This window comes from Anas acuta, chromosome 2 (genome assembly GCF_963932015.1).
Source record: "Anas acuta chromosome 2, bAnaAcu1.1, whole genome shotgun sequence".
In the NCBI taxonomy this organism is placed as follows: Eukaryota; Metazoa; Chordata; class Aves; order Anseriformes; family Anatidae; genus Anas; species Anas acuta.
This window is the reverse complement of record NC_088980.1, coordinates 52,117,317-52,140,746: the sequence shown is the minus strand read 5'-3', so window position 1 is coordinate 52,140,746 and position 23,430 is coordinate 52,117,317. Positions and strand designations below refer to the sequence as shown.

Below are 23,430 nucleotides of genomic sequence, written 5' to 3'. Positions count from 1 at the left end.
AGCTCCTTCATCTTCCCCATCTTCCTCCCCAGCTCCTCCCTCCCCTCTCCCTTCCTTGATTCTCTGTCCTCCCCCTTGGACTCAGCTCACGGGTCCCTTGTGTGACATGCTTGAACACTCGAACCTCCCGGAGTCTGCAGTGTTTGCCAGCCAGCACAACTCTTCCCTGCAACCCCATACAGAGTGAGCTTGCACCAGTGGGCAGAGCCTGCAGTGACCCATCCGTGCTTCCCCTGGTGGCAACTGTCCTCTGAGTGCTTCTCAGTACCCAGACCTTACCCGTGAGATGCTCTGCTGAACCTGTGGGATGAGGAAAGAAAACCCAGCTCTGCATCTGAGCTGGTTTGCTCTTTAGTGCTATAGATAAAGCAGTTTCGTTGTAGCTGCATGAAGAGGTATTTTTCTCATCATCTTCCCTCACAAATGGAGTGCAGGTAGGCTTCTGGAATGAATTATATAAAAAAAGACCATATCCTCCTATAAAATGGAATAAAAAAGCCTAATGTCAAGTCGAGTGATAAGGGATCATCTGTGATTTGAGAATGAATATGGCTAGGAACCCCTCTCCCCCCCACCCCAGTAACAAGTAGTGAAAAGCCCTCTGAAATATGGCTTCGTTTAAGTCAAGGTGCCAACAGATTTCTTCCCATTTGCTTTTTTTTTTCTGATGAGGCCTTTCTTTGCTCAGTGCACATGACAATACCCATTTTATTAAAACGCACACACAAATGATGGCTGCCCTTTCTTTGATAGGAAAGAAAGACTTTGGCAAATAATTATTTCTAGTTCTTCCTCCTAACATATGTATGGCTTATTATTTATAGAGACTTGTAATAAAAATGGGAATGATTTTCTTGACCCGGTAAGTTACAGCTTAAACCAATAAAAGAACAAAGGAGGGGGACGTAAGAAGAGGACATAGGAAAGGGCTTTTTTTAAAGAGTCACATGCACAGCTAATAGATGTATCCAGAGAAAAGAGATAAAATATCCCAGATTAATAACTGTGCCTTTCTGCTGGCTTATTGCTTTCTGAAGGTTTTGCTCTCCGTGGACAGAGATCTGTATTAAAGATGAAGTAGTTGCACTCGACATTTTAGTCATCCCAGTAATGGTGGCGACATCTCAGTTTCAAACTCTTGTTCTCCAAGGAAAAGCAATCCTCTATCTAGTGTTTCCAAGGGAAAAATTTATCGGGCTCACTTCTCTGTGTTGCATCTGTACTTGCTGCTCCGTTCTTTGCTTCTCGCTGCTTGACCTTTGTTGAGTTAGTCATGTAAAGCAACAAAATGCTGCTTTAAATCCATAAATCTCAGTCCTCCTATTTTCTGTGAACAGGTCCAGCTGAGAAAGTGAAGAAGAAACCTGTCAGGATGCCATTAAAAGCACTGTATATCAGAAACCCACGGGACAGAAAGCCTAGCTCAAACACCAACTTTGTTTTTGCAGAGCGGGAAACGTTGCTTAAATTCATATAGTAAATATTTCTTTGTGTATCATGGAGAGCTTTCATGTGAGATCAGATTAGCTGGAAAACAGGACAAGGCATGAACTTTGCTCTCTCATCACTATAAAAGCAATCGTCTGAGATATTTTTCAAGGAAGCCCCTCAGCTTTTGAGCTAGGCAGAAGTGCATTGCAATTGATCTTAATACTGCATTCTTCAGAGATTAGAGAGCACAGCTTTTAGGCTGATATTTAAAAATAAGGAAATGGCTTAGAAGGAGAGGGAGAGAGATGGACAGAGATTCAGAAGACAAGAGAAGCAGCGGAGGGAAAAGTTCCACTACACGGGAGAGGGGAAGAGGGACAAGGATAAGTGTGGTGTTTACTTCAAAGAGGTGAAGTCAGATCACAAATGCAGGTTGAAAGAAACACACAAAAGGTAACTGTAGAAAAGTTTGATACTGGTGTAAAAGGAGTTGATTCTCCCTCTTTTTCTCGTTTCAGACTAGTTCTAGTCTGGCAAATGCCATTGCGTGCAGCACCGACAGGAAGACAGGACTCCAGGGAGCTGCAGAGGCTCCTTAGCACTGATGTCCCTGAGTAATGAGGTGGGTAAGAGCAGTTGAGGCATTCATTGCTTGGGTATATTCAGGGAAATGTGCATACTGTTCTCCCACAGCATTTGCCAGGGCCCTGCACCATAACACTCCTTGCAGGCATACAGACCAGGCTTTCTGAGCAGCAACCTGGCATGGGATTGTGTTGTCCCCCATCTCCACCTTTGCCTTACACCTCACAGCTCTGCCTCGTGTATGGAAAACCCAGAGCCTGGGGGTAAATGACTCACTCACTGGTGGCAGCAGAGTGTTTCAGCCAGCAAGGCTGCCCATCTTGTACTTTATGAACACTGATCTCACCTTATATATTAAAAGAAATAAATGCATTAGCTGGTGAGCATGCTGGGTCTCTTCCAAGACACACTAGTGTGTTGCTCTGCACACCAGCATGGAAACAATTTGCAGGCTGGAGACCTGGTAAGGCTCTTGCAAGGAACCGTGCCACATGCTCATTTCTCCTTTTGCCTGCAGAGTAATTCTTTATTCAGCGTCTTTTGGTCCAATTGCACCATTAGAGCTTAAACGTGGCCTTCTGACACAGAGAATCTGGGTGAGTAGAGCCACATCAGTTGTAAAATCCCTAGCCAATCTTATTTTTTGGCATGAAGGTGGTTGTTACGGCATTGTTTTTATTATTCATCAAAAGGAAACTTTTCAAAGTAAATACATCAAATACCACATAGCATAAGCTCTTCTCAACCACTGTTTCCTCTCCCTTTTTCTTTTCCCCTACCTCCTATTTTTATAAGTAATCGAGTTGTTACTCCAGAGTCAATTTCAGGTCATCTTTCATTTGCTCAAAATATATCCTTATTGGCAAGCTATTTTCCCCTTATTCAGGAACACACATATTGTTTTACTTACAGCTGTGTGCTGTATTTTATGTTCTCATATAAATGTTATGCCTGGATTATCATAACTAGAGCAAACTGGTTTCAGGGTTTGTTGTTGTTGTTATTTTTAGTGTGTTCGTTGTCCCATTACCTCCTTCCCCCACCCCAAAAGAAAAAAAAAAAAAAAAAAAAAAAGGAAGAGGGGGAAAGAAATGTTGTATTTATCTTATGGTATCTTTTCTCATTCCTAAAGCGACTCCCTTTTTCACATTTCTCTCCAGTAACATAGATCTCCCCTTTGTTGTGTGAGTTTCCCTAGTTTGGGGAATGTTGATAGCTGAGGTTTGAGACAGATTAACAGGTAAGCAACATTGCTTCCCTCCCACAAGGGGCAGTAAAGAAGACAAGGCAGGAACGGATTCCAGAAAATCGTTACCAGCCATGTAAAAAAGTAGTTTTTCTGAAAAGTTTTGAACTGTTTCTAGTTCCAAGGAGTGGCCCTGCTTGTAGTGTTGCTGGATATGGCAAATAACAGTCCTGCATTCACTTATCCACTGCTTTCTTGATTTTGGGAACAAATCAAATAGAAGCTAATATTTACATATCGAGGGCCCAGTGAGGGAAAGCACCTAAATCCCATTGGCTTCAGCATGTTCTTAAATATTTACCGAAGTGATTAACTTCCTCGAGGTCTTGATGCAAAAGACTGTATTTGTAGCAACAAATATATATTGTTATTATTAATCTTATTGCTGTGTTTCATGGCAACACTTGATACACTACAGAGACATACAGAGTGCAGAAGAGACAGATTTTCCTCTGTTTGGATCACTAAAGACAAAATATAATTCTCGCCTTAGTTTTAGGCTGTCTGTGACAGTGGAAGACCACTGGAGGACATTGTGCTGCTGAATTCCCTGCAGCCTTACTCTTTTTGTATTTTTTTTTTTCTGTCTTTTCCTTTCCTATATGGTTTTATGCAAAGAGGCACAGTTTGCCCCCAACCCTGTGGAGGGCAAGACCACATGCACATCTTAAGCTATTCAGTTCATTAATACGCTATGCTTGTTAATTTGTGAATGACTTGAAGGCTCTCAGAGCACTGAGGGAAGTCTCCTGATGGAGATTTTTAAAAGAGACTCTACCAGCTTTTTGAAGCTGGGATATTCAGAGTTTGCAAGGGCTTGTTTCTTCTGAATAAATGTGTGCTAAGTGCTAATGATGCACCGTATGCAGATGTGTTATAGGATGGTGTCTTATATGATGTTTAACCACTGCCTGAGATTCAAGAACTGAGCTGATGTGTGAACATTAGAACCACATCAGGTGAATTGTTAAAAAAAAAACAAACAACAAAACACAAAAAAAACAACCGGTCTATTCCATTATCCTAACCTCCAAAGAAGACAATCCCCGTAGGATAAATGCTTAATCATTAAAGCAAACAGACAAACAAACAACTCCTTTGTCATTGGTGGTGGGAAAAGGATGTCTTGCTCTGCACAGCTCACAAGGAACAGCAGGCACTTCTGGTTGCAAGTGAAATTCTGGTTATTTAATATTTTTGGGAGGAAAGAGGAGAGCTTATAGCTGAATGGATTCCTCAGCTGCTTCCTGGCTTGAACTTCAGGATGAACATCAAGTGAAATGCCAGAGTGAATTGAGATGACCAGGCCATATTTGCACGACCCTTCTCTTCCCCAGACTAAGTTAGCAATGCCCTGCTCCCGCAAGTTCACAAATTGTTCCTGAAACAGTAGGGGATCCCAGAGAATCAAGTTCTGCTCTCCAAACACCTTGCCCTATTCACCTCCCACATTGCCCTGGGGATGTTTACTGCCCTACCAATTACAGCCAGTGATGGGGGCTTTGTTCAGTGGATGTTGATATCTGAACAAACAAAACTAAGGGTCTGGTCCTGATTCCTGGTGTCTTTACAATTTGGTTTCCTGTTGCGTGTTTGTACAGATGTAATGGTTGGTATTCCCCTTTTTTTTAAATAATCATGACCGTACTGGGGGGCAGGAGGACAGGACTAATTCGCAGGGAGTTTTCTCTAGGAACCCCCACTCTGCTCCTGTGGCTCAGCTTCTGTACAAGCCTGGCTGTTTAACCCACTGCTTTGGGTGGCAACTTCTGCTTCCATCTGTCTCCTTCAGCAAGGGGTTTTGATTGCTCACTGCTTTCTGGCTAAAAGAACTGTCATTGGAACAACCATCGCATTTAATTACATCTTGTCCACAGATTGAAAGAACACTTAATGGCGCTTAAAAAACACCTTCAAGGACAACAACTGTGCAAAGAGCATGGATAAATGACCACAGCCTTGGTGGATCCTTTGTACAGGAGGAGATACATCCTGTAAATCTCTTACTTCCCATAGCCGAAGAAATGCTCTATTTTTTGCTTTATACCCTGCTAACCACTTGCTGCTCCACTTGCCCAGCGTTGTGTAGCTCAGTCGTTGCACTTCTCTGAGTTGCTCTGGAGGAGCAGTGAATAAGCAGCCCCATGTCAAAGCAGCTGGGAGGACAGATTTGCACTCCTCCCTCACCCTGCTGTGAACTGGGGATTTGGGTCACGGCTCAATCCCTACTAGACCAAACTGAGTGAGCTATGTAAAGCAAGCTGCTTTGCAATCAAACAGCACCGTGAGCTCCTCTAGGACTCCATCCTCCCTGCCCTGGGGAATGCCCTCACTCTCATTTCAAGCGCTTTCCACTAACACGTGTTTGACGTGCTCAGGAGTGGAGTCAGGAGAGTTTAAATCCTTTGGCGTTACGTGGCCAGCAGGATTTGAGGCACATGCTGCTGAGGGCACAGAGCTCCCCGTCAGACTACTTGTCATCATATCCAAATGGCAGGGAGGAAAAAAAAAAAAGGCTAATTGTATGCTCTCCAATTTTCTCTATTAGGAAGATCAAAAGAATTGCTGCCTTTACTGGCAAATCTCAAGGATGAATTGTGGCAGCCAGACCAGTACTGGTCTGTGTTGAACTGTAGTCACCCAGAATAAATCAGCACTAATTGCAGTCTCGGGCTGTGATTCCAGAGGGGCCGCTTAAGCACCAAACCGTGACCCCGATTCTCCATCTATTGAAGCCAGTGGCAAAACTCCCCGTGACCTCCGAAGGTGCAGGGCTGAGCCTGTACCATTGCCTGCTTTAAAGCCAGCTGCCTTGCCACCTTTCTGGGGTGGGAGGAAGAAAACAGAGAGGATAAAGTGGTGAGGGAGGGCAATACCTTGGCTTTCTGGTCTTTTTTGAACTTTTTTGCAGAAGTTCATGCCGGCTGAGCCTTTCCCTGGATTGCTCATCACCCCTTCACTCAGCTGCATCCCTCTGGCTAGCTGAGATCAGCATGAAGCTGCTTTGGCTCTTTTGGGGGAAACGAGGTGGCTGGCAGCTCAGGCTGGCCTCCCTCCCCAGCTTCATGCTGAGTCCATGCCAAGGCCTGTCACCCAGGCACTGGGGTGGTCTCTTGGCCCCATGGGCATCTGTGGCACTAGCCACTTCTGCCGAGGACAAGCAAATTGAGTTACTGCTGCTCTCACGCGAGGTGCTTCCTCTTCATCATCTGCGCCTCCCCCAAGGGGCAGCAGCTGCTGCCATGTGGGTGATCTGACATTGTCATGGCTTCGTTGTGTTCATCATGGAAATGCAAAAGGATCGGCAAAACATGGTGTCACAACGCAGAAAAATGCCTATACTACCAAGTTCTATTTTAATTTTGTTCTCACTGAAGCCACCTTTGAAAATAATATGGCTTTATACATAAATGGAATATGTTTGTATAATTTGAGGTTTTCCTAACAAAGGACAGGCAGGAAAAGAAATTCAACTTACAAAGCCTGACTAATCTGGCAATTTTGGAGAAAGTTTTTGCATTGCTGTAAAAGGAGTCACTTTTTCTGAAAGCAAAATGAAGCAAAACAACAAACCAAAACCCAGGACAAAAGTGGGAAAAGTGTGCAGGCCTGAATATGGCCTGTGGGAAAGCAAAGTAATCTTCCTGCCTCTCGCCCATAGGAAATGGTACACAGTGACAAGGAGCACGGGCGTGAGTTGGATATGGGGTTTGAAAGCATGGCCTTCAGCTGCAGGAGGAGGAGAGGACCTGGCAAGGTGCAGGCCTGGCTGCTCCTGCCCCAGTCCCATCGGGTTCAGGAGGAAAGGCATCCTCGTGTATGAAGGTGGCTTGAAAGCTGAACAAGCGGGGTCTGGAAGCGGTGGTCTTCACTGGGGGATACCATCCCTCCCTGGGACCTGTGTGAGGACTGGGTGATGCCTCCTGTGCCAAAGTGGGTGTCAGCACAGGGCCGAGCTTTGCCCTCCCAAACCGAAGGCCGGGCAGGGGGTGCCATTTGCTCTGTTATTACGAGAGATTACAAGCAACCCTGGGTCAGCTGTTAGACCTGGTGCCACGATGCTGACATCAATCACTCCCACACTTGACCCCTTCAGGGCTCTTTATGAACACTGGCCAGCTAATCCTCCCCGCAAGGCTGGGGAGGGAGCGGGCAGGCATTTCCCCTCCTCGCTCCTGCCTCCATTTTGTCAGAGCAGATGGGTGGTGGCTGTCCCGTGTCCATTTCCTCCAGGTGACAGTGGCCAGGAGCAGGCCTGGTGGTGTCCACCAATGCCTCAGGAGATGGCAAGGGACACCACGGGGTGACATAGCCAAGCAGGACACAGGTGAGGACCACAGCCTTGGCTCACGAGAGAGATTTATAAGCAGCACACCACATTGCTGTTCTTTTTATATACGATCGGAAATGTCTTGAAGCCAGATGCTCAGCTGGTGTAAATCAGCGGAGCACCGCAGATTTATACCAGCTGGAGAGCTGGCCCCCTTTGCCCCACTGGGAAGGGGATGGGGGAAAGGGAGAGAGAGGCTGTTTCTGGTAACCTCTCCACCAACCTTCATTCTGGGTAAATGTCTCCATATGTTAACAAATGCTAATTAAAAACAAAAGCATGGACAAGCTCTCAGGATGCATGTGTAATAGGAACGCCCCAGCAGCTCCTGCACGGCTGTAGTCTTTCTCATTCCCATGGATCCCACCTTTTATTTGGTGCTGCACCTCTCTGACTGATATTGAACCTTGTTCCTGGTGCTCTTTTCCAGAGTTTTGCCATGCATGTAATTTTGCTCGGGTGGGCATAGGACTGGTGTCTGCAGACATCTGGGGGCTACCACAAATGTGTCACTGGTCAAGGAGGAAAATATATGATGTTGTTGTGGTGTGCCTCACAGACACGCAAGTAACTGTGCTCATCAACTGGGAAACTTATTGGAAAGATGTTCTGGAAACACCACTTCTTTTCTGGCTTACAGGCACTCATCACCTTCTTTGTGGACTGAGACAGCTCTGAGTGTGATCATTTCTGGGAGCAAAGACATTATACTTAAAAAAAAAAAAAGCAGCACAAAAATCTGTGATGCTCTATGCATAACAATAAATAAAGACCAGTCTGCCCTTGAGGTGAAGGGAAAAGTTTCAGAAGTAGATGTTCAAAATATCTGTTTGTACAATGGCTGGAGCATTTCCAGGGAAGGCGATGCATTGGAGCTGTTGGGCTGGTGTTAAAGAGTGACATTTTCAAAGTGATGGATAGGATTTAGTATCTGATTCCTGCACTACCAATAATGGCAGCTACATGTGCTGTTGTGAAGATGTAGGGATGAATACATATTCTCAATGTGTCATTTCATAGTCAGAACTTTTTGGACAAAAGTCAAGCCCACATGATGTGTTTCCACAGAGACCCTTGAGTTTCGAAAGAGGGTCAGTGCATTGATCAGTGAATCACTCTCCTCTACTCAAAAGCCTAAAGATTTATTCCTTTTTTTTTTTTTTTAAAGTTGTCATTATTTGGATTTGATAGAGCTGTCCTATGTGTTTGTATTAGAACTAGATCCAAGGGTATTGCAGCAAATTGATATGGCAGTGTAACAGAGAGATGTGTCCAAACTAATGAACAGCCTCTTTTTATTTCTCAGTAAGGGTCTGTTCCTGCTGTCTTAAAGTCAGTAGCTAAAATCCCGTTGCCTTCCTGTGGGCCAGCAGTGGGTACAAAATACTATTTTCCCTCCAACCTCCAACCCATTGAGGCAGCCTGATATTTTTTTAGTAGTGAGAAGGTGGTATAAGCAAGAAAATAGGGGTGAGTTGTAAGGCAGCAGTGCAGCATTTGGGCTGTACACAGAATGAACGTAATGTAGGACCCACCAAAGAATGCAAAGGGGGAAGGTCTTGGGGATGGGAGTGGGAAGCAACAAAGGAAGGGAACATGTGCAAGAGGGGTCTGTGGCCTTCACATTGCTCCCCACTGTCTGCTCCATCTGTGTATGTCTCGACTTGCCCAGAAATGCCTGAAGGATGACAATACTTTAGCTTTTACATGTTTTCTCATCTGCTTTCACAGCCTTTATGTTACTGAAGAATTTGGCCTGGATATGTTTATGAAGATTGCTATCCATTACTTCACGTCTAGATGTTGTCTCAAGTGACACTTGGTGAGCAAATTAGCATTGAAGCCAAATTCTCTTTGTGGTGATGGCTCTGCAGCAGGTACAGCTTTTGTAAACAGATGCTGCAAGAGAGGTGGATTTTTGCATCACTCCAAATCTCTTGAGAACTAAAGTGTTCAGGTAAATAACTCGCTGAGATAAAAAAAGACATTGTTAACTGAGAAGTATTCTCAGACTGTCTCTTCTTAGAAATTCATTACTTATAATGAGTGTCCCTTTTCTAGAATTTTATCTTGAAGTACACCACGGTAATTCCTCTTCTTTCTGCTTAGTTGAAATCCAGCTAATCTACACCATGTATATAACTCAAGAGGCTAACAAATACTGTACAACCAACTTTTGAATTTTTATATTTATAGGTGTCAGCCAGAATTTCAAAGCAGATGATTTGTTGTTGCTGTTGTTGTTTTTAGTGCACTTCTTTCAGCATTTTTGTAGTATATGTTTGATTTTTGAAAATACTGTGACCCTGGTCTATAGCCCTGGCAAAATCCTAATTATTACGTGGCTTTTGCAGGAGCTCAGAGACCATCCAAAGCTGTCCGCTGGTTGGAGCTTCCTTGCCCAACTACAGAAGCAGAGCAGCCCTGTTTCTCGTGCCTTGCTGACCTTTATTCTGTTGCTTAAGGGGTGGCCAACCTCTCTCTTTGCCTGCTGGTAGGTATTTAGTAATATTGATGCTCATTTCCAGATTCTTGTGAAATGAAGCAAGCTATGAATATTGCATCCTTCTAAAATTTCTCCCCAGCTGTTTTTGACTGGGAAATGGCAGCAGCATATGCTGTGGATGCCTACTGGTTTTGGCGTGTTGTATGTAGCTTCTCCCCTGTTGTCTGCTGGAGTAGCAGTAGCCCACACAGATTACTTCCCTTGGTTGGTCGAAGCTACCTAGAAGTGTCTTTCACTCTACCGCCTCTCACTTCACCACAGGCATTAATTTTTGCTGCAGTGGGCAGGAGGGTTCAGTTCAATCACATTTTTTCTTGGGGTGGCTCATGGTGCTGTGGACCAGCCCTCTGCATAGTATCAGCAAGATCCGTGGGTGTATTGTTGCGCACTCCAACCCTACCAATTCCACCTGGGCCTTGATGAAACGCACATGGAGCAATGTTGCTGTAAGTTGGGCTGGGGCCCAACAGCAGGCAGAACACACCTCGTTTCAGATCCTGTCCATTTTTTTGCTAGCCTCATGTTTCTGGAGGTGAAGAAATCTGCATTGGCAGGCAAGCTGGCACACCTAAAGACACACCTATGACCACAAGGAAAGCGATGCTTCAGTCAAACCAGTCATGAGTACCATGCAGCTCTTGTCTTTCACCGACTGTGCTATCTACACACATTACCATGCTCTCAGCTACAGCAGAAGAAATCACCACCAAATTGCATGCTCTGTTTGAATACAGGGTCGTATGCTCACAGAAGATAAGCAGTCTCCAAGATGCACCCTGGGCAGTGCAGGAGCACAACATTTGTTAGACCTCATCTCAGCATCGATGTGGTGTCAGTGCTGAAATACCGATGAGCAAACACATGCTTCATTTCCATAACGTGTCTCTCCAGCTTGTGTGGAAGGTCCTATTTCAGGTGCCTACAGATTCCTGATCACTTCAGGAGCCATGGTAATGAAGAAAGGGGATTATTTGAAGCAAATCACCTAAGCCTAATCTATGGCCAAAATACTCTTGCTGTGTTGGACTGTGGCTGATGGAAACAGGCAACAACCGCTGCTCTGGTGCTCATCAGCAAAATGCCAGTGGACAAATGATAATGGACTTCACCCTAGGCTTGCATCTTAAGCCAATTGCCGTGCAGATAAGAGCAGCCCTTTCAAGCTGTTCCATTGCGTTTTAAAAGCAAAACTGAGAAGGCTTCACTAGGGAACTTGATCTCTTGTAGTGTTTATTCTCACCAACCAAGAGCAGCAATTAATATCTCTTTCAGATGGTGAGAATCTCTTTCAGATGGTGAGAATAAACAGTCTTGTAGACATGCAGAGGAAATGGAAATGACATATGAATTTTAATTAACCTACTTCTCCTCAGCTTTGCTGTGTACTGCCAAAATACAACAATACAGATCCTTCGGCTATGCACCCTGGCATCTTCCTGGGCTGCTGGCTTCAGTTGCAGGTGAGTTTCACGTGTGTACCTGAGATCCACATTTTTTGTGGTTTGATCACCAAAGAGGTGCCTGAACTCTTAGTGCTTAGATCCATCCCCGTGTTGCTCTCCTAAGAGACTGAAGATAGCCCTGTTTTTAAACACAACCACATGAACTCCCGAAATGATATAATCTATTGTGATACTCCTGACTGTCGGTCTCATTGCAGTCTCAGGCAGTGCTTGGGCTTCCCTGGATGTGTTGTGTATGTTGATAGAAACCAGTATGGCAGAAAATCTGATGTCATCTGCAGCTGCCACGCCATATTTCAAAGAGGAGGCATTAACCCTTCCTAGTAACATCTCTCCTGCAAAGGACAAACGTCGTCTTGTGTGAGCAGTGTGCACAGCCTAACTATTTACATTGGTACCCACTTGCCAGCCCCGGTTCTCTGCCAGAGTAAACTGGCATTGCTCCACGGTCGTCGGAGAAACTGTAAATCTCACTGCTGGCAGCAGATAATTTTGACCCCTATGCTTTATTTCATCGACTTCGTGTCCTCCGACATCTGGTATCATAAAAGTGTTCAGACGCAGGGATGGGGTTTCTATAAATATATTCCTCCCATGAGGAGATTGACAGCATTCAAGTCACAAAGTGTTCCGGAGCCATGTGGGAGGCGGGAGGAGCAAGGTGAAGGGGGAGGCAGGTGTCTTATTTCCCCTCTCACCTCCTTCATCTCAAGCCCTTGTGTCCTCCAGGATATGTTTTTAGTGTTAATGGCAAAGGTGCTCCAAAGCAGGGGTAAATGTGGGCCCCAGATGTGCTAATTCAGCCTGGGCCAGGCAGGGGAACACATGCATTATCTCACTCACCGGGGCGTATCCTTGACAGCTTCAGTGGAGGCCACTGAAGCTCTGCTCTGCTGCCGTATTTCTGCACTCTGACCATGGTAGTGCCTTCACCCCTTCACCAGCCACAGCTCTTCCCTTGTGGCTCTAAACCAGCAGAAAGCCATCTCTGCTTCTTGCTCTGAGTACTGTGTAGCCTGGCCACGAGGCCAGACCCTTGGGAGCGCAAAGAGTCTGGGGGGAGCCGTAAAACAGAACAAGAGAGCCTGCTGGGGTAGGAGCCATTCAGTGCTGGTGAGCCCTGCTTTTAGCCTGCTCTGAGGTTTGTGTGAGTCACAGGGAAGCATCGCTGTCCCTTTCCATCCACCCCTTGCAATGCAGACAGATGGCCTCACGGATGACTGCAGGTACCAGAAGTGGCATCACGTGGAAGGTGTAGATACACATCACATGTATCACTGCCATAAAAGACGGGGATGCTGGCCTTTCTTTTGTTCCTCAGAATACAGCCCCTGTGATCTGAGCATATGCTACTGTACTATTGATTTACTGCTTGATTATAATGACATTTCATAACACAAGTGTTATTAAAGACTTGTTAATCTTGCTCAAGGATCATATTCCTCAAAATGTTTGAGCAGAATGCTTTGCGTTTATCTTTAAGTACATATTTAAATAAACTTAAATGACGTGCTGTATCAAGGTTTTAATTAGCAGAACCTTGTTTTCAGAGCCGAGCAGCTCAAAACTGCTGCTCTGTGACAAACAGTTTTTCTCCTTAGCGCAGAGCCTGTGGCTTCTTTCCCATTCTTAATAGATTTCTGAAGTTTTACTAAAGCCCCATTGCACTTCCAGTATTTGTCTCACCCCTGCTCACTCTCTGTCTCTCTCAATCCAAAGGGAAAGAGCACAAATACTTTCTGAAGTATGCCTGACTCAAAGCTAAGTGGATTTTGCTGAGGTTTGTAAGGGAGCTATTCTATGGTGGATTAACAGCCATCCTTGCCAATTAGCACAGAAAATATTCTTCAGCATACAGGACGTTGACGAGTAAGTACTGTGTGCACTGGGCCTGCAGCTCTTGTTGTTAAATATCCACATTGTACCAGTGTCTAGAGGTGGCAAGCAGCTTAGGGTCCCATTGTCCAGGGGACTTTGCAAACATACGGTGGAGAACGTCCCAGCCCCAAGCAGGTATGATGTGGTATCTTCAGTTGCTTGTACAACGACAATACGATCTTCAACAGCATCATCTGCTCAAGTTTTTGTCTCGTCATTATTTACCTTGCTTGTCACAGGGGGCTTGTTCTTAAATGACAATACACTTTGAAATGCTTCATCGGGGTATACAATTAATTATTTCTGCTATTAATATCTGTGAATGCTTATGTGCAGGAGGAGGTGCTGAATGGAGGTTTTCTATCTATGGTGCCCCAGCCGTGAGTGGGAGTGGGTCTTAACAGCCTTATCCTAATTTCTTTAGTGTGAATAGTGCCATAGGGCTCCCACAACATACTTGCACCGAGAGTTCAACTGTATATCTTTACAGTTTAACTTAGTTAAAAGCTGATTTTAGCTCAGCAAGTGCAAACATCTTTGTAGGGGACCTTTCCAGTTGAATCTAGTCTTATGTTTGGCTTAAGTGTGAGTGGTCCATATACAGAGCACTTTTTGTTTAACAGGGTCTTGGCAGTTTTAAGAACCAAAGAGCACTGAATGAGAAACTGTCCAAATGTTTAAAGCCTCCCCTCCTCTTGGAAAGCTTGAAATGGACTTTCTACCTTTCTCAAAATCTTCACAAAGTCTTTTCATGTCAGGATTGGATACTTCCTACAGAATATTAGGGAATGTTAAGATGAAGTAGTTGATGAAAAGCATCCAGGCATAGCTTACTTTTTCATGGCTGTCTGTTTCTTGTGATGGTTAAAGATGACGTGATTGGTGTTTTTTTTAGATTCTTTAGGCAGCTTGTGTGTCTGTTTTCCCCTAGAGAGGTGAAAGACAGTTGAAAGAAAAGCTACCTAATGTCTACCAGGGTGAAAGCCTGCATAGCAGACACAACTGCAGAATAGATGGCGTGCTGTAAGTTTACACCTTTGTGGGGAGATTTCACGAGTTGTTGTGTGGTAACTTGTTTGTTTCTGTCCATAACCTGACTGTATTTTTTTTTTTCAATTTGATTACAATGGAGTGAAATGTTTTTTGATTTTGATCAAGGTAGGGAGGAGCTGGTCCTTTTTAAACCATAAGAGTTGTTTCTACACATATGAATTCTCCTGCACTCTTATGCTGGACCAATTTAACCTTCAGGATAGGATTTAAGAGGCTTAGTTGGGCTGGAGCAGCTTTACACCGTGCCTAACCGTGCCCCATCAGTGGCTTTCAGTGACTTAGAGCAAAGTGGTGCAATTAAGCTAGGACCAGTAGGGAATAGAAAGCCTGGGAAGGAAGGGAACCACAAAGATGGAGCTAAAATGGAGTTTAAGCACTTTGGGTTTGGCTATAAATTGTGAAGCCTGTGTGAGTATCAGAGAACCTGCAGAGGCAGACAACAGCAACTTGCATTGTTCTATTTCACTGGTGCTCTAACGTGCCGTTCATTTAGCAGGGCTGTCAGAACAACCACAGGTGGCTTTTACTGCTTCTGGATACCAGAGGTAAGAACATCTGTCATCTTTAAGCCTGGGAATTCCTCCTGCTACTTTGCCACTGGTGGAAACTTTCTGATGAGCACATCCCCCCCCTTGCATGGTGGACCTCCAGTGTCTGGAAAAACCAAACACTCTCTTTTCTCTGAGTTTTTTCTCTCTCACAGTGCCAACATTGAAATATTTTTTTTTCCCACCACAGGGTGTGTTTTGATGTTGTTGTTGATGATTGTTTTCATTTTTGGTGTTTTCTTTTATGGCTTTTGAGTCAGCTGTCTTGAAAGAGGAAGGCTTGACCATCTGGTTCTGGGAACAATCAGCATCTAAGAGGCATGGCTGGTTTGCACATCATTCCAGGCCTGGTTAAAATAAACAGAGCCATCATCCTTAGAAAATAAGATGCACCAGATGTAAAGCAACCTCGAGCTCTGTGGAGAGAGGGTGAAATTTATGCAGCAGTTGAGAGAGATGTAAGGATTAATGGAGGGGTGTTATAAAATGAAATTCCAGTTTCAGTTACTTCTGATGCCTTATCTTGAAAGACGGCGGGCGGAGGAAAACACCAGCTAAGAACCCAAAGAGAAACAGAACCCTGCAACCCCCAGGCTTCTCATCATTTTTTTTTTTTTGTTTTCCTTTTTTCTTCACTTTTCCCCCGAGTATGTTGACTCCGTAGGTGTGGTACACAAATCACTCCTCCGACAGGGAACAAGCACGGTCTGTGAGCCGTGCCCAAGAAGGTGCAATTAGCCGGCGCCGTGGGGAAGACCCCAGCAGCCCCTTTCTTTCCGCAGGGGTGCAGCGGCAGGAATGCTGCGCTTTCAGGCGGGTGGCATTGTTCCCCGCGCCATTCAGGAGAAGTGGCCGCCTGTTAAAATGTCCCCAGTCTGGTGGTGCTGCTCATTCCCACTCCGTGCGGGGATGTGGTTTTGTTTCTGGCTTCTTTTTAACTCCTTTTTAAGGTCGATGTATCTCCCAGTGTCTCCTGTGAACCTGTGGGCCTGTGTGTGCGTCCTCTTCTTTTCTTTCTTTCTCGCTTCTTTCTGTGACAAACTTTAACCCTTCTTTTTAACCCTCTGTCTTTCCTTCCAAGTAGCCTTTACCCTGCCTGTGTGAGCAGCTGACAAAGAGAATAAGTAATTTCTTAGCCTTTCAGCGCTGAACTGCTTCTGTTTTTGTGAGTGGCCTTTGCACCTGTTGTGATAAGCAGCGCTCCCTTCACAGCAGCACTGAAAGGGTGGCAATCTTTTTTTTTTTTTTTTTTTTTCCCCTTTAAACTTACCCTTTCTTTCGTTGAATACCAATAATTAAGAAAAAGGCTTGAATCCACTGTGGATTCTTTAGCCTGACAAAACCTAGTATTTATACGGGTTGAAATGAACGGGGCAACGGGGTGACCATGGCACCTTTCTCATCAGCTTGGTGAGAACTGTCTGGAGCAGGCTCCTCGTGTGAACAAAACAGGATGACCAGTTCACTTAACTAAATTTGGCTTTACCCAGCCCAGCCTTGCTTGTCCTGTTTATACCTCCAAACTGTGTTTTCCATGTGTGAACTTGCCTAATCATGTGCAGCAAAGCATATGAAGTAACTCGCGCTGTCGAGAGAAATAAATCACTGCTCTTTAGCATTTAAAAAAAATGTGCATTTTGATGTGCTTTTTAATATGTCCCTCCTCTCTTTAATTTGTGAAATACTTGTGGCTCGGGAGCGCTGTTTGCTGAGGGCTGGTCTGCTGGGGGCCATGCTCACGTGTCTCCATGGGACATCTTCCACTTCACCTGTGCTGTGGGTGCCTCGGTGTGTCAGCTTGAAGCCAAGGAGACCCCCAGTATCTGGGGATGTGTGACAAGGATAGTCAGTGACTGACCCTCAGCACAGGTCTGAAAAAAGGCACTGTGGACTCAAAAAAAAAAAAAAAAAGAAAAAAAAAAAGAGTGGGAAGGCTACCCAGCTGCTAACACAATGCAAGGGAAGGCCTTGGCTGCTGTTCAAAGCTGCTCTGAGTGAGTGTTTCAATTTAATTCTAAATTAAAAGCAGCCAGTGTTGTATAGCACAGGGAAAAGATTATGTATTATTGCTTTTTCCCCCTGACATAATCCTAATGATCGCACTAAAATAAATAAAAGTTAAGCCTTCTTCCTCCCTTTCCCCCGTTGCTATATTATTCTGTGGCTTGCAGCCAGGTTTTTGTAGGTGAAAAGAAGATGAAGGAGGTCCCAGAAATGTATGATGAAGAGGGATTGTGCACTGATGACCTCCACTTCGACGCTCTCCCTACTCCTTCGCCATTGATGTGCTTTGCTTTGAGACTCCTTGAGAAATAAGGATGAGAAGAACCTGCCTAGCAAGCAGCTTGGCTGAAACTGAACCTGCTCACGGTGAGATGTGAGGGCTGTGAGGTGGTGGCTCATCAGCATATGTGTGGTGAAACACTTCTGCCCACTGCTCCTGAAACATTGGCTCTTGCTCCTGTGGGAATGGGTGAGTGACACCACACCATGCTCTCACTGGTGGAAAAGGTTTTTCTCCCCAAAACCTCGTGGTGATACCTCTCAGGGAGCAATGTGGTGACCTGCCAGCAGGCCAGGGAATTGCCCTGGTTGGTAGAGGCATTAGGAGGTTGGGCTGCAGCGTGGAGCTGGGGCCAGCAGTCCTCAGTATGCTCAGCTGAGAGGTGATGGGATGTGCCAACTTGGCTCCCTGTCAGCCCACCTCACACCTGAAAAGCACCAAAACCACCCCTGTGGTGCAAATTCATGCTCTGGGTGCGAGATCATTTAAGATGTGGAAGTCTGGAGAAGCTGAGTCAGAGGCCAGGTATCACAGATGCTGGTGGCTTAGGAAGTGCAGTGTACTGGCTGTAAGCCTTTCCTCTGTTTTGTCTGTTTCTGAATTCTTGTCTGTCAGCTCAGCAGTGACACGCAAAATCGCTGATGCCTTGGTTCTGTGCTTTAACACTTGCCAAGCATTTGACTGTACTTGATATATGCCTACAGGTATCCCAAATTCCCACAGCTCTCATCCAACAGATCAGCCAGGATGGGGATTACAGAGCATCTGAGAGCCACAACAGTGTGGGCAGGTAGGCTTTCTGGTGCCACAGGAGTCAGCAAAACTTACCACTTGCAGAAATGCAGGCTCACAGCCCAAGCCATCTCTTCCTCTGGTGTTGGTCCTCCCGTGCCAGGGAGCCCATTTCCTGATTGTCAGGTAGAAATAGCTCAGCATGAGGAGCCCGCTAGTCTTGCAGAGCTAAAAATAGACAGAATAGTTTAAATTCAGTAGCTATTTCACATTTCCCCCCCCCCCCACTTTCCCCTCACTGGATTTGATGTGGCAGGGCCTGGCATTGCGTTCCTTTCCATCTGTGCCTGCTCTGCCCATTCCTCAGGACATAGGAGATTTGTCTGAATTATTTTAATTGGCAAATGCTTTGTTCATATAATAGCCACGGTAGAAGTGCTTCCAGACCTGACAGCTCCACCAGTGCAGCTCTGCCTGGGGACTGGGCCACAGGCTGCGTGCCTGGCTGGACCCAGCCTCTCCCATGTTCTTCAGCTTTCTCATCACAACCCACTGCCTCACCACTGCCAGCTCAGTTGGCCTTATTTTTCCTAAAAGACAGGTTGCTGGTGGCACTGGTCCTCTTCCAGCTTAGCATTTTCTGGTCAAGAAGAAATAAGTGTCAATTGCCAGCCCTGGGGATGCTAGCATCCATAAGTTCTCCCTCTGTTTAGAAGCACTTTCTGTGGGATGAGCTGCCTGCCAGGCCCAAATGCTAGGGCCCTGAGTCCTGCAAAGAAACCCACAGCTATGCTTCACCATATGCATGGGAAGGGACGTCCAACTGTGCAACTTGCTTTGGCAGATCTGGGCCTTAAAATAGAAGCTCCATCCTAGAAAACTTAATGAGGAACCATAAAGCCTGGGTGCATATTTAGAAAGCCTAGTGAACAGGCAGCTATCTCATAAAACCCAGAATATTTCTGCAGCTTGTCCCAGAATAAGAAAGCCGGGGCCAAAATGATACAAAAGAGGAAAAAATGCTTGCATCGCAGATGAAGCTATTCTTGGCAGGTCTGCGGATTGGCTGCTCTGGTTTCTGTCACGCAGGACTATCTGTGATGTGCATTTGATTAAAACTCGGCGAGTGTTTACGTGCAGAGTCCTGAGGGCGTATTTCTGGAGCTGCCGAGCCCTGATGGCTGTTGGGTGAAGCAGGCCGTAGGTGCAGTGTAGCCAGGAACCTAAATTCCTGGGGTAGCATCCAAAGACCTGCCTGTGGTGGCATTACTGATGGGAAGGCAACAGCCTAAGCGGAGGAGGGAGACGTGTCGGACACTAGCCCTATAGACATATGTCAATGAACACACGCAAACAGACCTGGTGTGATGGCAGGAGGGGGGAGGAGGGGCTAGACTGGGTCCCTTCCTGCCTGCCCACCTTATCTTTAATTTAAGGCTGATGGATTGATTACCATTTGTTATGGTAAGTCCATATGTGTGCAGATCCAAGGGTAGGATTAGGTTCCTCCTCCTTTGTTATTCGAAGTCAATCGCAGTTCATTAAATCTCCCTCATCAGTTCCACCACCTGCTCCTCTTCCTTCCCTGACCCGAAGTCGCATGCCCATTTACCCTTTTCCCTTTGTTTTCTGTTTGTTTCTCTTTTAATTACATTTCTTGATCTTTTCCCCATCAATTATTCTGAGGAGAGAATCAGTCAGGAAACATCAATGCAAATGAAATTGTGGTTATGAATGGAGACAAAGAAATGTTCGGGGGGTGGGGGGGACTTTGTTTTCATTTTCTGATCCTCTCTGGACTTGCACGTGAGGCCCCCGTGCCCTTTGCTTGGTGTGGATCAGAGAGCCAGCAGCCTGGCAAGTGGCAGAGGACAGGCTTCTGCCCTTGCTTGCCCCTGCCATGCATGATGAAGGGTGTAATGTGGCCAGGGGAAGTTTTCAGCTTCCTCTCCATCCTCCTGGCAGGCTTTGCATGGCTGTGTCAGATCATGGCTGCCTGTCGTTGGGAAAACCAGGATCTGCTGCAAGTTCAGCATCCATGACGACTGAGATCTTCCACTGGCTTTGTGTACCCCACAGGCAGCCAGCGTGCGCTGCATGGCCTTCACCCTCAGCTGCAGATGGATGAAATAGCTAGATTAGATGTGAACAAATATTAAACAGCCAGGTTTAGGATGCAAGGAAATGGGCTCACGTTGCACCTGGGGAGGTCTGGACAGGATATCGAGAAACATTTCTTCACAGGGAGAGTGTTCAGGCATTGGAACAGGCTGCCCGGGGAAGTGGTGGAGTCGCCATCCCTGGAGGTGTTTAAGAGATGTGTGGACATGGCGCTTAGGGACATGGTTTAGTGGCAGACTCGGTAGTGTTACGTGATGGTTGGACTTGATGATCTTAATGGTCTGTTCCAACCTAAAGGATTCTATATGATTTTGTGGTTCCAGATGGACTTAACTGATGGGGTGTATGACTAATAGAAAGGTTTATACATGTTGCACTCCCTCCTTGGGCCCCTGGCCAAGAAGCAGCAGCACGGGGCCTTCTTCTCCTCAGCAAACTCACCACAGCTTGCCATGCCATGGGTCAGCAGCCTGCACGGGCTCTGCTTTCAAGGCCCAGGGGGGTGGAAGCAGCCAGCAACAGCTGAGGAAAGGAGGGGTAACACTTTAAAAGCATTTGAGCACTTGTCTGGTCAGACTCCTGCGCCTTCCTAGGGAAATAGCATTTAAAGGCACGCTGCTTTTCCTCTCAGGTGAGGGGACATGCCTCAATCGTGCTTCGTGGAGCACCCTCCAGTACATTTGCATTGGGGGAACAATGAAAAAAACCCACAAACAAACAGGCAGGCAGAGGAGAAGGTGCTTTTTGTGCCTTCAGTAGACAAGCTTCACAACAGCCTGAGACCAGGCCCTGCAGTTCAACCAGCTGTTTGGCAGGCCTGGGCTCATCCCTCTCCTGGTTCCCTTGGGTCAACAGAAATCCTCTTTCTCACGCCCATCTCCTTGCTTTGCAGTTGTCTGTGCTGCATATTTGCAAGAGAAAAACATACACACGTGGGTTTAGATGCTGTTTAAACCCTAAATGGAAAAATTACTGCAGAAACCAGGTGGCAGTTTTCAAGTTTTATGCCAGTTCTCCGGGGTCAAGATGTAAAGAAATCCATATGTTCATGTTCATAGGTGTGCATGGACAAGTAAAACCTGTGTCTCACTTAGCTGCCTGTTTCCGTGTCTCTAAGTGCCTCCCTTGATTTGTTGAAGGGCTGTAACACATCCATATGTTGGGGTCATTGTAGTGTCATGATGTCATGATCTAGCTTTTTTTTCTTTTTTCTTTTTTTACTATTTTATATTGTTTTGTTTTTTAAAATTTAAATTCGCCACACATTATGGTGCCAACAGAAGGGTTAATTTTTTCTGAGGTAGTTGAGAAGCAGAGCTCAACCTAGGCAGTGCGAAGCATGGTCAGGTGACACTTAAAAAGACAAAAGTCCAGCGATTGAGTTCATTTTGGATAAGGAGCTGTTGGCCTGGATTCTTGAGCTGAATTTCATTCAAACCTCATAAATTTTCACGTGGGCTGGGAACCCGGGAGAGTGCCTGTTTTCCAGCGGCCTTGGTGCGAGTTGTCTTTCCCTGATGCGTCATGCGGGATCAGCTTTCTCCTGGCACTTCAGCACTCTTGCTTTCGGCCCTGCGATGGCAAATTGGCAGCAGCATGGCACACAGGGAAGTGGAAACGCTCCGTCCAGAGGTGTGGGAAGTGTGATGGGTTTCATTTTAGTGCCATGCAAAGCTAATGGTCCAGCAGAGCTCCCTGAAAGGCATAAGTCTGTCCTCTGCCTGCTTTGGCAGTGCTGTGATGAGGTTTAATGATTCCCAGTTGAAGATTAGGTGCAACGTTGTTATATCTTGGTTTCCATAGTAGGCTAATAACTTAGTAGACTTTCATTTAAAAGGCCTCTTCATTTCCAGAAATTCATATTTTATTCCCTTTCTGCCCAAAGATGGGAGAGAGACTTTCTCAGGGGTCCAAGAGGCAGTAAAATATTAAGGGTGTGTGCGTAAAATGACAGGAAAGCCTGGTTGGCTGTGTTCAGGCCCTTGCTGTGTTCCCTGCTGGGGGAAAATCAGAAAAATAGCTGTACCCAGCTGTGGAGGCACTGGGGAAGCAGAGTCTGGGAAATGAGAGAAGATTTTATTGAAGGTTTTGAGGATATGCAGTGGCCCAGGCTTGTGTGCCTGTACTTTGGTCCTAGAAGAAGAATGGCTGCAAAGGTTTAAACATGATTCCATCAGACGAATCCAAATCTAAAATTCAGGTCCAAATATCCACCTGCCCAGTAGGCCCAGATCTGGATCAAAACATGAAAAGCTTTGTGGCTCAGCCCCAAGCCACACTTTGAAAGGCTCTGCTAAAGCAGAGCTTCAGCTCCTGCTGTAGAGCAGTGCACTGCGGCTGAGCATCCCTGTGAGCACGCGAAGGCGCTGGGTCAGAGGGAAAGACCCAGAGCACAATGCCTGTGAAACACCCTCACATGAGAGTTTTGCATGCGTATCAGTTTGAAGGAAGCACATGACTGTGACATATTCTGCAGGTATCATTCAAAAACAAAACAAACAAACAAAAATATTCAGGCAATCCCCATTCTGTCTCAAATATGCTATTATAAAAAGTGAGTCATGAATTCTTGAAAAATATCCCCCCTTCAAGCCCTTAATCAGTCTCAGGAAACCACACTGAGATACAGACTGGCAAAAAGGCAGTAATGTCTTTCAGCCTGTGACAAAACACAACTCTTATTTCTTTCCACTCCCAGCCGAACATAACTGCCACAACACTGTTCTTATAGTTTCTTTAAATCCTAGCTGAAGGTTTCAATACACAGAATAAAAGTGAAGGATATTTAAGGATTTTTTTTTTTTTTTCACGATTAATTCCATTGGAGTCCCAAATGGGTAATACAGAGGGGGAAAAAAATACTTTTGTAGCTGTGGGAACCCAGCCCAGCCTGCTTTGTGTACATGAGTAGAGGCATTGAACACCATGAGATTTCTCATATGCATAAAGGTTGACAGATCAGGCCTGATCTTTGTAAAATATTTAATTACATACCATCAGAATCATGTCAGCTATGAAAAAGCAATAAAAATACTAGAGTGTGTCAGTGAGCAGCAGTAGTAACTGCAGCGACATAAACCCATTGAACTTTTACATATATCTCATGCACACGGAGAGCAGCACATCTGTGCTGGCTAACTGCAAACAGTCCACCATCCCCACGGTGCACATTCAAGCAAATTATTGTGCCTGTTTTGCCAATTAGTGCTCAAATTCTGCCACGTGACGCATTCATTACTCTGTGCTTTGGGTG

General features: G+C 45.6%; 1 long non-coding RNA gene across 1 annotated transcript in view; it reads left to right on the top strand.

The window, feature by feature from the left end:
• The window catches only part of LOC137852736 (uncharacterized), a 33,700-nt gene that overhangs the window by 5,398 nt on the left and 4,872 nt on the right, over positions 1-23,430 (top strand). The window contains exons 6-11 of the long non-coding RNA XR_011094013.1: positions 1,950-2,053; positions 9,324-9,414; positions 9,947-10,086; positions 10,615-14,462; positions 14,989-15,037; positions 17,212-17,513. This is a non-coding gene — a long non-coding RNA (uncharacterized lncRNA). The remainder of the gene's footprint in view (positions 1-1,949; positions 2,054-9,323; positions 9,415-9,946; positions 10,087-10,614; positions 14,463-14,988; positions 15,038-17,211; positions 17,514-23,430) is intronic.